Raw genomic sequence first — 17,265 nt, forward strand, 5'->3', positions numbered from 1 at the left:
GAGAGTTGACAAGGTTGTATTTAATTGGATCAAGGAAAAGTACAAGGAAGGTAATGATGAATGATATTGCTGATAATTTTGTTATTAATTAATAACACTGTTCTCAGTGTATGTTAAGCTAGATAATAGAGAGGAAAATTCGGTACATGATCTTTTGTTGTCTACAGCTCAAACCCTTTTTGATGGATTAAATACCTCTTCTTGCAGGCATAGTTTGAATCAAAAATTCAGAAGTGACAAAAAACAAATCGATACCCCCCTACAGACACTTCACTTGAACAAAACAAAAGGGTCAAGAAATTGAAGAAAAAGAATCAGCTACACGATTCAAGTATTAGCAGCTCTGCTTCCTTGTTGCCCAGTATTACCCCTGCCCCCCAAAAGGTGTTAAGGGTGAACTCGATATAGCTGAAACACCATGTAAAAAGGTCAATAAAAGGGCTAAAAAGAACAATGCTCTTAGCAAACAACTTGACAAGTGCAATAATTCGGGATCAGGTGGTGATAAAAACAGTAGTTTTCATCTTGTACCCAATGAAGTGGAGGCTACCCTTCCTGTTGAAAAAAAGTGATAGTAATCTTAATAATAGTGACTAATGACACATCTTTCACTGATTCATCTTCTGATTGCGACACATGTTCATCACAAACATCAACTTCTTCCTCAGTTGAAGAAAATGAATCATCGTATATAAATGAGGTGCAACAAATTGAAAATAACACTGAACAGGAGCAAACAGTAGAACAATGGACTAGTGGTGCTGATACAGTTTTGGCTAATCAGCCCAATGACGATAATGGTTTTATTGCTATAAGTAGGAAAAAGACAAACATTCCTCCAATCATTTTGACTTCATGGGGAAACAACTGGATTACTGATTTCAGTGAAATTAAAGCTGTATGTGAGTTTCCCTACAACAAAAGCCAATGGACAACAAAATAACCTTCCATGTTTTATCAGAACTTGATCATAGGAAGGTAACAAAAAGTTTTGACGACAAAAAATTCAAATATTATACAGGGTGATTATAAAAAAACTATCCCGACACATGGGGCCCCATAACTATCATACCATTCACAGAAACTGAATGAAATTTTGGCATAAGGTATTTTGAGGTATGCGCTCAAGAATGATATGGAAAACAACAGTGTCACTTTAACATTTACGGTTACAGTGAGAAAATTTCGAAAATATCAAATGGCAACACCAGGTTTTTTGTATTGGAATGTGATCTCCGTTGTGAAAAACCCTAAATAGCGTTCGAACGGCAACTGTAGCATGAAAATCACCGGCGGTAGATAGGCTAAAAGTGAGGACAACCAATAAGGACAGAGAAGCAGCATTTTATTGTGTTCCACAAATTTTCCACATGACCTTGTGGAGGACTTATCAGGCTGGGATCTCAGCCGAAGAAACGGTGTGACAAATGAAACGAACATTAATGCTCTGGTGCACTGTAAAGTCCTTTTTACTTTTTCCTTGCCTAGCTCCGGGGATTTTCGTGTCACCTGAAAAGTAAATTATTCAATTACAATTCACAGAAATGGAAACAATAATGTGTTTCTCAATACTGGCTGTGGTATGGGGCGTCATTGAGGATAATAGAGAAAAATAATACAAACATAGAAGAATGCCGGCTTGATCAGAGTGAAGGTGTTCATCCTCTAGCCTTCTCCGTATGACATTCCTCCAAATGAAAGAGTCATGGATATCTAGCATTTACATGCAAGATCCTCGTATCTACATCACATATCTGTGAGAATACAAAAAAATACGCTGTGCTAAGATAAAGGTAAACCACGTCACTTCAACATAGTTTTGTGATTATTGTTATAGTAAGAAATTTTCAAAATCATATGGCTCACCAGTTCTGTGTTAATTGAGTGATAGAATTTTCCGTTCACATAGGCATGTTCAGGATATCTGCTATCAGTCAATGGAGGTGCCTTGATTGCTACGTGCGTGCAATCTATAGCGCCCAGGAAAACCCAACTCTTGCATGAATCTCAGCAGTAAGTTCGAATACTCAGACGCTGATGGGAACACAACATATTTGTCAAGCAGTAGGTCATTTATGGCGTCAGTAATTTTTTAATTTTTATTATGGAGTTACTGACCGATTGTTGGCTAATGCAAAAATTCAAATCCTGGCTCAAACTTTTTTGGTAGGACCCTGTTACGTAGAACTGCAAAGCACAAAGCACCTGTAACAGTCAAAAATAAGTTTTTAATCAATTTTTCGGTGAAGAACCAAAAAGTTATAAACAATGTATCCCACCTATAACACTTTTTAAAAACAATAAAAAGAAACATTGTAATCAGATAAACATTTTAAATGGAGTTGGGACCATTAAAATAAGCTGAATTAAAAACTTCGTGATATGCAATGAGCCACTGTGTACATATACGTTAATAAATTTATGCAAACATAAATGCCATGTGTGTGTGTACATAAATAAATCTATATTTCTGTACGTTATATATTGAGACATTGTCTCAAATCTCCATAAGTTTTCGCTTCTGTACAAGCATTTCATATGGAGGCTATATATATTACAAAAAAAGCTCGCAGATTTGTAATCATTTCGGTCATTGCCATAAAGTTATTGGAAATATTGAGGGATTAGAAATATTTTAAAGGAGGCATCAATATATGGAATTGTAAATAATAGAGTTATTCAATGGATATATATACAAATACAAATACAAATACAACGCCACAACAGGCAAAATGCCCAACGAGGTGGCTGATAAAAAGATGCCCATAAAAATACAATACTTGATACATTACAATAGTATCAAGATTGTGAAATGTGGGGGGAGGGGGGCAAGGGCATAGCAAGGGGGGACTTGAGGGGTCTGCCCCCCAAAATTTGAGAAAATGACCGGAAAAGATGGTTTTTATTCCTTTGATGGGGCTGTGTCAGAATTGATGAGTGATACAATATCTTCATCACTAGAGCCCAGATTATATGCAGTTGAATATTTCAGCATTTTTTGTCGTTAAAGCATATGATGGCATAATAATTTTTGAAATAAAAATGTTATTTTGAACGTTTTCTGTGAATTTCTCTCAAGTTAGTCCCCTCCTTTGAATTTTATTTGTTCTGACTTGCAAAGAACACTGATCAATAGGGAAAGTTACATAACAGAACAGAAGAAAATTATCTATTTATATTTTTTAGCTTTTGGTGTGTCTGCCTCCCTTGTTATGCAAAGAGCAATCCATCACTTGTCAAAGGTTCAAAGTGAACGGTGAAACATATGTTCCGAAAACGGTAGTTTTGGCTTCAGGGGGTGATAATAAGTAAATTCCATAGATGAATTCATTTGTCTTTTCACTGGTTAGGGAAAAGCGGACTGCACCAAAACCTCCTAGATACATATCTATAGGAAGTATTGACTGGACCTGAGAAACAGATGCATATGCTCTGTCCCTGGAGATACTTTTACGCCCCCCCCCCCGGGAACTTGAGCATCTCTGGCAAACCGGAATAACTCACCCCTGTCAATAAACTTTAGATTCTCTAAACTAAGATTCCATTGAACCACTCACCAACTGGGGCATCTACAGCATTTCATGGCAATGTGGATTATCGTAGGCCAAACTAAATGTACCCTAAAATACCGTTTAAATGAACATAGAAGATATGTAACCGCTCATTCAGCCCAACACTGCTGGTCCCTTGACCATAAATTTGACTTCTCTTCTGCCAAAATCATTCAAAACTGCCCCCTCACTGTCTGACTTGGACTTCTTCGAATCATTCCACATCAACAAAAACCAGTTGGTCAACAACTCAACTAACACACCACCCTTCTCAAAAAAACTGGGAAAAGTTTCTAATAATTATTCCTCTCCATCGCTATCACGTTCGTGATTGGCTCTGAAATTTTTCTGTCATCCTCCTCTGCTCTTGTTGCCAGTTCATTTTGAATTCCACTTTTGTTTACAACAGTGAGTAACTCCCGCTATAAGAAGTGTTTTTCTTTGTTTCTGCTACTGATGAAGGAACGTCATATAGTTCCGAAACGCATATAGCCATGGTTCTTTTGAAATTTTGGGTTCAACTAACATTGGTCGTTCAATTGCAGTAGGAAAAGTCCCAAATTTTTTCGTAAAACTACTGTCATATAATGACTTTCCCAATATAACGTCCGTTTTTGACGGGACAAGAGGGGTCTTTATTTTGAGAATTGACCGTATATTGAGCACACAGGCTGTTAGGTACACACATTCATACTTCTGGCACAATTCACTGGGTAATAAATTGCCTATGGCGATAGACTGGAATTGTACTCGATTTTGAATGAATGCCATGAAACCAGAGAAACCGAACCAAAAAATTTACTAGTTTCCCAAACTTTTTGTTCCATCGCCCTCATTTTCAGAAACTTCTCTCATTGCCCTACCCCAAAACTCATAAGAACCCATTATATCATCTTCAGAGGATCATTATTGCCCCCTTTAAGAAACTAGTTTATAGACCATACATGCTCAACCTGTGACAATCAGAAGAAATAGATGTAGCCTGGGACCTCAACCATTTTCACGCTTTGCCAAAAAAACATTTTTTATTTTAAAACATTAAAGCTTACTTGACATAACATCAACACTGAATGGCAAGATGCGCAAAGTACCAGCAGGTGGCTGGATAAACATAGGATGGTTTTATAAATTGCATTCTATGAATTTCCTCCACCTGCTAGTGTAACTGCCCACAATTGCTAAGGTTTGCAAACAATCAACTAGACCAGTCAGATAAACTCCTGTGACAAATATATATCAAGTGCAGCTACATGCTTAGAAAAGATTTGGGAACAGAGACTTAGCTAGTGTGCAAAGTGAGAAAATAGTACTTGAACAATTACCGTACAAGTGACTTGTCTTCTAAAAAAAGAGTATATACAGGGTGCATAGCTAACAGGGCATATGGCATTTCACTGGCGAACCATTGATCCTAGAGATATACTTCCAATTAGAAACATTTTCAAATAAATGACGTATCTGAGTACTACACGTTATGTTTCAAGGGGTTGTATAGTTAAAAAAATTAGTCCCCGCGTGTCCCAAAACCCAGTTAGAAAGTTGCTGCCGTCTCTCCTGAGGCCAACAAAAAGTCCATATTTCTAAGTGCAATATTCACTGAGATATTCAAATTTTAAAAATGGAAGAAATTTAAGCAAAAAACTATTAAATCAGCACCTCCTAGAGATAGGCGGCCTATGCACTGGTTTAGGACAGCAAGTTTGCCACATTTTTAAACACAGCATCCTATTTCGTTTCTTCTTATTTTGGCATGGAATCTTCCTTGTTTGGCTCACATACTGCATAGTGATTATGTGGGACATCAAAATTACCAATTCTGAGTACGACCATTTCTTTTCCGCACAACGATGATACTTTCACGAGCAGGGAATTTTTTACCTGAATATTCTGAGAGAAATTGCACTAATTACTGATGTCACAAGCAGCATGCGGAGGCCTTCTATCTCTAGTAGGTGCTGGTTAAATGCGAAAAAACCATTTAACCCAAATTTAGTTCGTTTTCGAATATCTCAGTGAATATTGCACTTAGAGAAACATGGAAATATTTTTTGTCCTCCTCAGAAAAGACAGAGCAACAACTTTTTAATTGAGTTTTTCACCATACGGGAACTGTATAAAAAGTTAGTTTCTTTATTCATGTATACGACTTCTCAAACAAATTGAGATTTTTAACGGTTAGAGATATCCACTGTGCAAACAATTTGGGACAGCCTGTATAGTTTCTTCTGCAAACTATTCACAATTCACTGCATTCATAGTTTGAATTTTATGGACAAAATTGTTTTTCCATGTTTCCCCACATTTTTTTTTCTTCCCGATTCAACAACGTTCCTATAGTGTCACCTTGTGTGATCACATGGGTTTTCACAATGAATTGATTTATGCACCAGTAGACTTCAAGAGGAGTTTTATTATCGAGATAAAAAACTTACCAAACGACTGCTACATAGATTGCATTGATCACCCGTTCCATGGGTACCCAGAATGGACAGAAATGTGATGGTACCAAGATCAGATGAAGCAGCTTCGCATGGACCAAGCGGACTACCTATAGATATGGAATGATACGTGCGTATACCATCACCTGCGGCTCCTGTACAGCCATAAAAACTCCAGTACGTCCTGTTACTCAGAATCACATTAGTGATGCAAATATTCTTATAATGTGAGGGACTTTCATTAACTAGAATATTGGTGGTTTGGTTGAAAAAAATGCCCATCTGGTGTAATGTGGAAAGTCCTCAACCTGCCATATCAAAAATGAGATATTTTTGTGAAAAAGGAGAAAACCATTGTGTTTGGGTTAGAACTCCCTTGGTTAACGGCACAACCCCCCTATCAAATATGACAAATGTTTGCCCTCTAGGAATTATCTTGGTGTCGGCTGAAGCGTAGAGGTGCCATTGTGAGTTTCCATCCACTTCAGGAATGTTTCGCTACAGTGAGCAGAAACACATGCATTCAGCTACAAAAAACTGAGGCCACAACAGCTAACTTACGCAATGAGGCGGCGAAAAAAAATGCCATTAACAAACTTATGAGCAATTTGTATGCTCATAAAGATAATATAGCAGAAAAATTATAAATGATTTTCGTCACCAGAAATAATGAATGTAAGTAGTTCATTAATCAGGAAGTCTGCTAATGGAACCAATAGCTCAAATAATGATCTCAAATTTAATTTAATGCACAATATTTTTACCTTGTAACCCTTGGCCACCCCTGGTTTATATCGTCATCAACAGCCTCGTCCAGTCACGTCTATTCTACTTCTAGAGAGCATTTGAATTAACCCAGAGGCTGACATCTCTGTACATATCACATGATGTCCAGAGGACACTCACATCCAATCGAGAGGTAGGGTGTCTTCCTCCCTACATCTGCCATTCTGATCTTGAGTACACATGCGCCCTTACATGTGGAACACATATAAATATATGCAAACACAGAAAACTTAGAGAAAAAAACACATTAAAATATTACAAACATTTGGCTTTACAACGGCTTAATGGCAATAATAATGATAATAAGCATTTTAGAAATGATAATCTGTCATTATAATAATAATGTCATAATCATCATCCTCAAGCAAACAAAAAAAAGAAAAAAAATACTGACTTGTGAATAAAAATGAAAAACACATGAAAATAAAAATACATAAACAAAAAAATATCAAGGATATTTTCTGGATATTATGCAGAGGTGTATTCTGAAAGAAAAGCCATCTGGTCTCCACCGGAACTGAAACCCAGGTCCTCTTACAAACCAGGTAAGAATGCTACCATCTACACCACAGGAGACACTGGCTTCAAGTCCCAGCGGAGACCAGATGACTAGTCTTTCCGAGTTCACATCAGCATAATGTACAGAAAATATGTTTCCTCAATATTTTGCGCTGAGAAAGCAGCTGCTTCTCTCACAAAAAAATATTATTTATACAAAAATGGCCACGTTTTTAAGACAAATAAATTCAATTGGTCGAATGGTCGACGCGTTTCGGCTCTGCAATGGAGAGCCGTCATCAGGACCTCGTGGTCAGAATTCACACGAATGAGTCATAGAGGAGTGATGTTTACGTCTGGTCGTCCGAAGAGTTCGCCTTTGTATTTGCTGAATCCGAGTGGTCTTTGGATGCGAATTGGGGAGCCATCTGTTGCAAAGACCACTCGGACGCAGCAAATACAAAGGCGAACTCTTCGGACGACCAGACGTAAACATCACTCCTCTATGACTCATTCGTGTGAATTCTGACCACGAGGTCCTGATGACGGCTCTCCATTGCAGAGCCGAAACGCGTCGACCATTCAACCAATTGAATTTATTTGTCTTAAAAACGTGGCCATTTTTGTATAAATTAAAACCAGGCAAAGTTTCTCATTTTTGTGATAAAAAAAATATTACATAACTTTCAAATAATGCGCTTCCAAGCAATACTCATCTATCATGAAAAAAAACAACATAATGGACAATAGGAAATTAATAAAATCATGAATAGAAATCAATCGCATCAAAATGAAAGAGAAAAACTATTTCAAGAATTAAGTAACCACATCTATGCTCTATGGCAATGGTTCTTAACCTTTAAAAGCCCGCTGCCCAGTTTCAATTATTTTTGTAAGTGGAAAGCCCATTCAAACACACAACTAATGGAAAATGAATGGGGGGAAAAAATGGCCAATTCCTTTGAGCCTGATATAACTGATGTTAGGGCCCGGTGGTTGAGAAACACTGCTCTACGATTTTGTGTACTCAGCGCAAGTAGTTGCGTGATTTTTAGACCATATGCATTACCAGGGGTCTGTCCAGACTTTTTGAACAGGGTTCTGTTTTTGTGAAAACGTTCAAAATAACAGTTAAAGTAATACTAATTAAACAGCAACCTCATTTTCCTATTTATTACTTTATACAAAAAAAAAACAATCTGTGCATTGTAGTCTTACCAACAATCATATCCTTATACGTCTATTTCCAGTTAATTTGAAAATACAGTGGAATCCCGTTATAATGAACTCCAAGATACCGGAGAAATCACTTTGTTATAACAAAATTTCGTTATAAAGAAATTCCAGGTTTTTGTATTGTTCCTATAAAAACTTACTGGGGGGATTAGAAAAGTGTTCGTTAAAATGTGATTTTTGCTATAACGGTATTCGCTAAAATAGGATTCAACTGTATCAATGATCAAAAGGCATTCACTATCTGTAAGCTTGTCAGGTCCATTGAGTACGATCCGAAGATGTCTGTAGAGAGTAATTAGTGACAATTTTAATCTTAAATTGGTGCACACAAGGATTATTTGAGAAAAAAGTCTCTTGACAGATGCTGTGGATGAAGGTATGATAGTGTATAATGATAATAACCTCATTAAATTAGGATAAGCAGTCCAGATGTTTGCATCATTCTCCAGAATTTTCAAAACACCATTTGGAGAAATTGTTTTCTCCATTTTTTTTGGCCTCATATTTATTGTTTTCTCTGAGAAACGCACTTGCTTCATTATTATTTTGTGTCTCAAAAGACAATTTTGCAAGAGGTATCTCTTTATCGGACCCATTCTTTTCCATCATACCTTCAGATGCATTCAGTATGAGTTGAGATATTTTCACAGTCCCCTGAAATTCATTTTGCTGCTCTCCACCATAAAATGACAATAGTATATCCAGGCATTCTTAGGGAGTCTCCACTGTCTTTAAATCTAAATTAATTGCGTGAAATATATCAAAGGCATTTAATTTTTTTTTTTTTCACACCAAATGCAGCGAACATTTCTTCCTGAAAATCACAAATGAAATTGTGAACAAAGTTTTCCTTAAATTCCTGGATTATGCTGTCTGCACTCATTCCAGACTATTTCTTGCTTTGTTTTCCCTACATTCAAGTTTCCTCAGTGCATTCTTGGGAGAAGCAAAACAGATCTTTACATTGCTTGAAGTGTTCTCCTGTATGTAAATCAGTTGCAAGCACTTCAATTTCTTGACAAACAACTAGAACCTTTGCATTAATAGAGCTAAACATGATTGTAGAACCCTAAAGCCACAAGCTAAATCTGTTTATAACTTTGAAGACATGGTTCATACTCTTTCAAGTTAAAAAAATTCAAGGACTTTTCAAGCACTTTTCCAGGCAAAATTCTAAAATTCAAGGACGTTTATATCACACTCGATAAAAATTGATTTTTTCAAAAAAGTAAAATATATTCTAAATCTAAATTAAAAACTTAGCATTCTTAATTGATAATTAAAAATTAAATTTTCAAGATATATATAACTTCCATATAACAGTTATTTTTCTTGTTTTTATTCATAGACAATAGGCATACCAAATTCTGAAAGGACTTGCTTTTACAATAACAATTGAAGTTTAGCATACAAAATGACATTTAAGAAAAAAATCATTTTATTTTTGAAACAATATTAAACTTTATAAGCAAAAAAAAAAAAATGGAAAGCACATAGTCAGATGCATTAATTTAATATTCCGACATATACAGTTGAATTCCGTTATAACAAACTGCAAGAGACCGAAGAAATAACTTTATTATGAAATTTCGTTAAAAAGGAATTCCAGGTCTTTTGCATTGTTCCTACGTAAACTTATCTGAGAGATTAGAAAAACGTTCGTTAAAATGAGATTTTTACTATAATGGTATTCGTTAAAACAGGATTTGACTATCTGAAAAAAATATTGCAGCGATATTGAACTTTTCCACCAAAAAGGAAAACCTTGAATAAAAAGCATTATTATTCACACTTCAAGCTATGAAAAACTATGTAACAGCTTAATCAAAAAAAAGCATGGAGAAGAAAAATGGGCATATATTTTTTTCTAATTTTCTGGGAAAGAATGTTCTTAGACCTTTCTACAATCTCCTACTGTTCTGGAGAAACTGAATTCTACCATCCTGAATCTTCACCCAAGCAACAAATACTTTCATCACACTTGTTTAAATATTAATTCCTAAATAATTAAAATATGAACTGTGCCATCTCCTATTTACTAGAAAGCATCACACAAATTATTGACAACAATTAATCAAAACACCTGGGTTCATGTGTTTCATATAAATCAGTGTTATAGATAACATGTCTAAACACAAGAAAAGAGCCACAGGGATATATATACCACATATATTTTGTTACATATTAACTTATCAGCAACTTGCACAGCAGACCCCTGCATTAAAGTAAGGCTACAATAAAACAAATTCAACTTTTCATCGAGTCTATAATTTTCACTAATGACTTTGCTAAAAATGTCATGTCACCCAATTCCTCTGCCTTTTCAGCAAAACTATCAGCAGATTTCAGCAAAGCTTGTATGTCGTTTCCCAGGCGAGTTTTTTTTTTTTTTTTTTTTCAGTTCCATTAAATCAGTGTGTTGACAATCAGCCTTTCTTTTTTCTGCAATGCTCAATTTTTGGTTTTCAAGATATTCTGCATATCTTTTTCAAGCATTCAAAACATATGCTCTCATGCTTTTTGTAATATTTACATTCACAGCTTTTCCACCTGCATGTACATGAATATAATCACAAATAAGATTCTGCGCAATGTATGAGTTTTCACCAAGATTCTCAACCTCTATCTTCTTATTGATGCTGAAGCCCCTTTCAACAGTAGCCTGGCCATGGCTCAACAATGTCAAACGTTTCACGATTCCCCATAAATTTTGGTACTTTGCTTTGTTCATCGTTTCGAAGGACTGTTCATCAACTCGAGCATTTCTTATATCAAATTCCTTATACCGCGAGTAATTTCCTAAGACTACTTCTTCCAAGTAAACATTGTATTCTTCCATGATTGTATCGCATGATTGTATCACAATCATTTTCTAAAACTTGACCCTTTTCAACAAGTGAGTTCAAAACATGTTTGAATCGTAGGATGCAAAAGTTTTTGTCAAACATTTTACGAGGGTCAAAACAAGAGAGATTCCTCACAATAGAAAATTGAGCTGGTGAACGCTCAATGAATTTCTGCACCAGATGAATCAATAAGTTTTTGAAATATTTACGTAAAGCAAATATTTGTAAGTCACTTACTGATTTGGAGCAAAGTAGTTTTATCATTGTGTTATTGGCTGCAAAGCCAGCATCAATGAGTTCTATATTAGAATGATTTTCTGAATCAGAGACATCTCTTTTTACCGTCTATCATGATTGCCCAACCTTGAAAAAGTGGTTTTACTACTTTGTATGATATACACGCAGGTTGTTGAAGAATAAAATGACATATCTCTCCAGTTGCTTCCCCGAATGAGAGCCATGTACAGAATTTTCAAATTTTGGAAATTCTATTCCCTTCAGATTTTCTCCCCTCCGGTCACATACCAGAAATTATGGTACTTTCACAGCTATCTGCCGGCATTTAAAGTCAGCATCTATACAGCGTAAATTCACGCCTTGTTCCTACAAGATTGTGAATTTGTATTTTTTTAAAAATCGTAAAGGATTGAAATGGCCGTTTAAATTGTAAAACATTTTCCGAGACAGAAGAATCTTGAATTCATTTCCAGTCCAATGGCTTACAGCAGAGTAATATCGATGGACAACATGTTTATCTCTTGGATAAAGTGCACAAGATAAGGCAGATAATAGATTAAGATAATAAATGCTAATAAAAATAACCAGACTATATTCTACGGAACCTCCTACCTCTCCAATACACAATCAACTATAGTCCTCCTACCACGAGATGAAATTTGGCTACGGCACGTCATGTCAAACGATTCTATTTTATCCTAGAGGGACATGCCAATCGTGAAAGCTCAGTCACTGATGAACTTTTCTCGATGTGCAATAGTTTTACCAAAAAAAATTGAATAAAATCATCCGACGTGACGTGACATGACGCAACGAAAATTCATCTCGTGGTCGGAGGACTATACTGATCTATGGATCTACTATATAAAAGGGAAATTTTCCCAGAATCCCCTGGGCTTACAGTGATTGGAGGATAATGAGTAATGTAACATAATTGCTAATTTACATATACTGATGACACTTTCTAAAAATGTATATGTGCCAATTATCTAACATGAGGTCCCAACACACTTAGCAAACCAGATCTTGGACTTTTTGACAAACAGAAGCATAAAGAATAAATACGAAAACACATTAAGGGAATACAATCTTGGAGTACCCAAGGATATTCTTTGGGAACTTTATTGTGGCTTTTGATAATTAACGAATTACTGAAAATTTTACCCACGGAAAGTAGAACGGAAATAAAGGCATATGCAGATGACATATCAATAATAACATCGACAAACTACACTTATTTTCAACAGTACTCAGAACAAGTTTTGAGCGACGTGCATGCTTGGACAATTAAACATGGACTGATGCTGAGTCATAGTAAATGTTCCTATATGATATTTAAACATGGGAAAGAAGTGGAGAGATATCCACCCATTAGAATTAATGGAATTAGAATTTAGCAAGTTTCAAATGTGAAATATATCTGAGGATCACTTTTTCTTATAATAATAACTTCACTACTCACTTAGATGTAAAAAAATCAGATCTTCGGTTTTACACAGAAGCTTAGAAGAATTGCGAAAGCAACTTGGGGACTAAACCCAGTCGTATTCAAGGAGATATACAGAGAGGCCGTTTCAAAAAAAATACTATATGGAGCAGAAATCTGGTGCAGGGACTTGCAATACATAAAGAAACTAGATCAGTTTCAAAGAAAAGCCCTAATCATTGTGACTAAACGCTATACCTCTGTGGCTACTCACAGTTTACAGATCCTAGCAGGAAGTGAACCCCTATATCTGTTGGCAAAAAGACAAGAGAATTATACCTATGCATAAAACATGGTATGACAATACAGATAGCCAACAGACTACTTAGTTCGGAAGCAGTAGAAAGAAAATCTTTTTAAGAACCATGGTTGATTAAAACTCTGAATTGGGACAAGAAACCTGATGAACATAAATATATGACAATCTATACAGATGGGTCAAAGACTCTGCTGGGAACAGGTTGCGCCTTTGTTAGGTTTGATAGACAACTAGTATATACAGAACAATATAGACTTCCAGACCATAGCTCGGTCTATGTTGCAGAGTTGACTGCAATAAAGATGGCAGCAATATACTGTATTGAAAATAATATTATGTATAGTGATTCAATGTCCTCTTTACAGGCGTTGAACTCTACAAAGACAGAGATTGAATTAGTGAAAGAGATCAAAGAGCTGAGTGGAAGATTGAATATTAGACTACACTGGATTAAGGGACACTCGGGTAACTTAAAGAATGATTGCGCCGACTTGTGCGGGCGAAAAAAGCTACATTTAAATTATAGGTAGACATTTTTACCAAATACACAGTCCAGCAGATTAAGAACCTATATAAGACCGAAATGATAATGGCAAATGCAATGGGACAGGTCAGTGAAAGGAAGACCCGTTTACTCGCTTTACCCCAGAGTATGTTCAAAAAGAATCAAAGGGAACTTCTATATTAATCAGATCCTTACAGGACATGGCTCAATTGGTTATTACCAAGAGTGGAGGCATCACAAGGATGGGTCGTGTGTATTTTAAGGAGAACGAGCAGCAAGAAAATATCACGTATACGAATGCCCTTATTGGGAACAGTAAAGAAAAATTCTGGCACCAAGAGGATACAAATCTACAGGTTTACTCACAATATTGAGAAACCGGAATATGTACTAATTGATATAATGAAAAGGTCATTAGATGTATACCTAGAATACTGGCAACAACATAGAATTATTGTCTAATTGTGATGTGCAAGTGGAAGGTGTTATCACATTGTATCCTTTTGTTTTATTGTGCACTTTGTTTACAGGGCTTGTGTCTAGTATATTATTACATAGACTTTGTGGAGAAAGGAACCCATGTGTGCAGCTTCATACTGGCCTTTACACTAAATTGTTAACACTTTTGTAGCAACCTGCGTACTTCATTTTAATTAGTGGCACATGTGTGGATTAGGTTACCTTGTACTCATAAGTGAACCTAAGAATTGAATGTGCAAGTTTCTTTGCAGATTTTACTTTATTTTAATCGTTGAACGAATAAATTGTATTTGTGACCATACAATTTGAGATTAATGTGAATTAATACTCTTTTGTGTTCCTAGACTTGTGTGGAGACTTGGAATTTAGGCCGTAAGATAGCCTCTGGGTAAATTTTAAAGGATTCTGGGTAAATTTTATAATGGAAAGTAGATGTGAATCTTTTATTTTCTTTGTTATCGTCTGGAAAATTCTTGAGTTCTGTGGCAATTCAAACATGTTTGTGTTTTTCATGAGTTGGTTAGATATTTGGAACTGAGGCTTCATAATGGACTCTATACCAAATAAATCTCAACACAACAGATAATATATATGAGCTTGTGACTTTGCATTTTTGTAAATACAGGAAATTTTCCAAGTTCTAAAAGAACTCAATTTTGATTTTCGTTTGGATGTTTGATTTTTTGATTTTATGTTCAGATTTTAATTAAGGCCTCACACAATAGTATCTATGCCGTACACATTACCCAGATAATATTTGTGATTTTGTAATTTCTGTTTTGGTGAAGTTGTTTGTAGAGCTTTTTGTATGATATAGAACGGAATCGAAATGTCTAGGAGAACGAAACGAGTGGTTTGAACTCTTTTTTATTTGGAATCTATTAATGTCTGTCGTCCTGCAGAGGTGCCTTGGAAGTCCTGGGGTGCTCTAGATAGCATTGAAAGGGCTCAGACGGCACCAGGGTACTTCTGTCTTTAATTTGTTTAAATGGAACAAATGGTTCCAAAATGTCATGGAACATTACTGCTCCAGGATATTTCATTTTGCATATTTGTTTTTGTTTGAACTGTATGGAACCAACTGTTTCGTACGGTGAAAGAGGTATTGATCTTTATATATTAAGTAAGGTACTTGATTGTAAACAGTAGAAATGAAACTGGTCACTTGAATATTACTAACTTATTGTGTCTATTGAACTCAACTTTCTCTGTAAATGAATTTTTTGTCTCTATGTGTTCTGTTGGACAACAGGAAATTTATGCTGTTCGAACAGAGCAGCGGCAAAGACGAAACCACGTGAAGAAACACTGGAAAAGTCAAATATGGCTAATTCCAGCATACTGCCGGATAAGATGAACATATACCTGCACTTAAACTGCGACTTTAATAGTTTTGGCCAATGGAGCACCTTCACCTCATGTTTTGGAGGCAAATTTGGTAAAGGAAATGGTGGAACATTGTGGATCTTTGTTTCCCACTGAGAAAGCACAAAATTTGAATGTACGTTTGAAGAAGATAGGAAGCACTATGTGTTTATATACTTTGATACTGGATGTAAAATTTATTTGTATGTATGTATATTCTGGATAACCAGTGCATGCACCCCGGTGCTGCCCTGGCTTGCTTCCATGAGTGGGCTGGGATCCACGCCATGTCTTTTTGACTTAATTGATTAGACAGGTGTACAATTTGAAGTATTGACCTTAGAGGAGGGACTCAGGTAAAATAAATTAAGTAAAATAAATCAAAAGGAAATAATGACTGTCAAAACTACAGTGAAGTATGCTACAATACTTATATATAAGAAATATTTTAGAGATAATTAGCCAAAAAAAAAAAACTAACCCTCCAAACACTATTCCACTCTTTTCACATCCTTCCAATGCATCCCATCGGCAACTGCGGGAAAGAAACAGCAACAACTTCCGAATACAAATGTCACAACAGGTAAACTGTGCAATGAGGTGGCTAAAAAAAGATACCCATAAAAAATTTTAATGTCAAATATAACTAAAATACAGCAAGCTAATACAAGAGCATTATGAAAAACATTAATAATATACAAGGTGTCCTGCAAGTCTCAATTCGGCCCGCACTCATGAACAGCTCGTCGCAGACGTACAGTTTCAATCTAAAAAATACCTGAGATGTGTTCAGAAACCACCCTGCACCAGCCCTGAGAATAAAAACATAGATTATCACAAAAAAAAAACTAAACTTCCATCTCTCATCAGTGTTATTATCGGGTTCAGCTTCCATGATGAAGGGTGCTGATGTGAATGCTTCACTATCTTTTCATCGTCTGTGTTAACCATATGTGCAATCAGCTCATCACAAGCAGGACACATCTCTTCATCATCAATACCATCTTCAAGTTAATCAGAGTTGTTTCTCATCAATATCATGTTCGATGACAGGTAGTTGCCTGAGAGAATGATACATCAGTTTGTCGTCTGTGACCATGATGCCAAGAACAGTACAGTCGAATCCCGTTATAACAAACGCCAAGAGACCAGAGGAATCACTTTTTTAAAACGAAATTTCATTATAAAGGAATTCCAGGTTACCTAACATTGTTCCTATGTAAACTTATTTGGGGATTAGAAAAATGTTTGTTAAAACAAGATTTTCACTATAACGATATTCATTAAAACGGGACTCGACTGGATTTGTCATTTCAGTTGTATTAAGCACATCTGGAAGAAAGAAATGCAAACCACCGAGTTTCTTTTGTGATTTGATGAAATGCAAATTTAAGGCCATATTTGAGTAGAATAGAAGAATAGAATAGAATATTTATTTCATGGTTAGAAACCATTCACAAAGCAGCCATGTGACAAAAAATTCAGAACCATTTACAACGCACATTCACACATTAGATCCATTTACATATGCAGTACGTACAATGATTTACATTAATATACAAATCATATACACACACA

Source organism: Pholcus phalangioides, unplaced genomic scaffold, assembly GCF_987345545.1.
Source record: "Pholcus phalangioides strain wild (caught in Gottingen) unplaced genomic scaffold, Ppha-v1.0 ptg000017l_1, whole genome shotgun sequence".
Taxonomy (NCBI): domain Eukaryota; kingdom Metazoa; phylum Arthropoda; class Arachnida; order Araneae; family Pholcidae; genus Pholcus; species Pholcus phalangioides.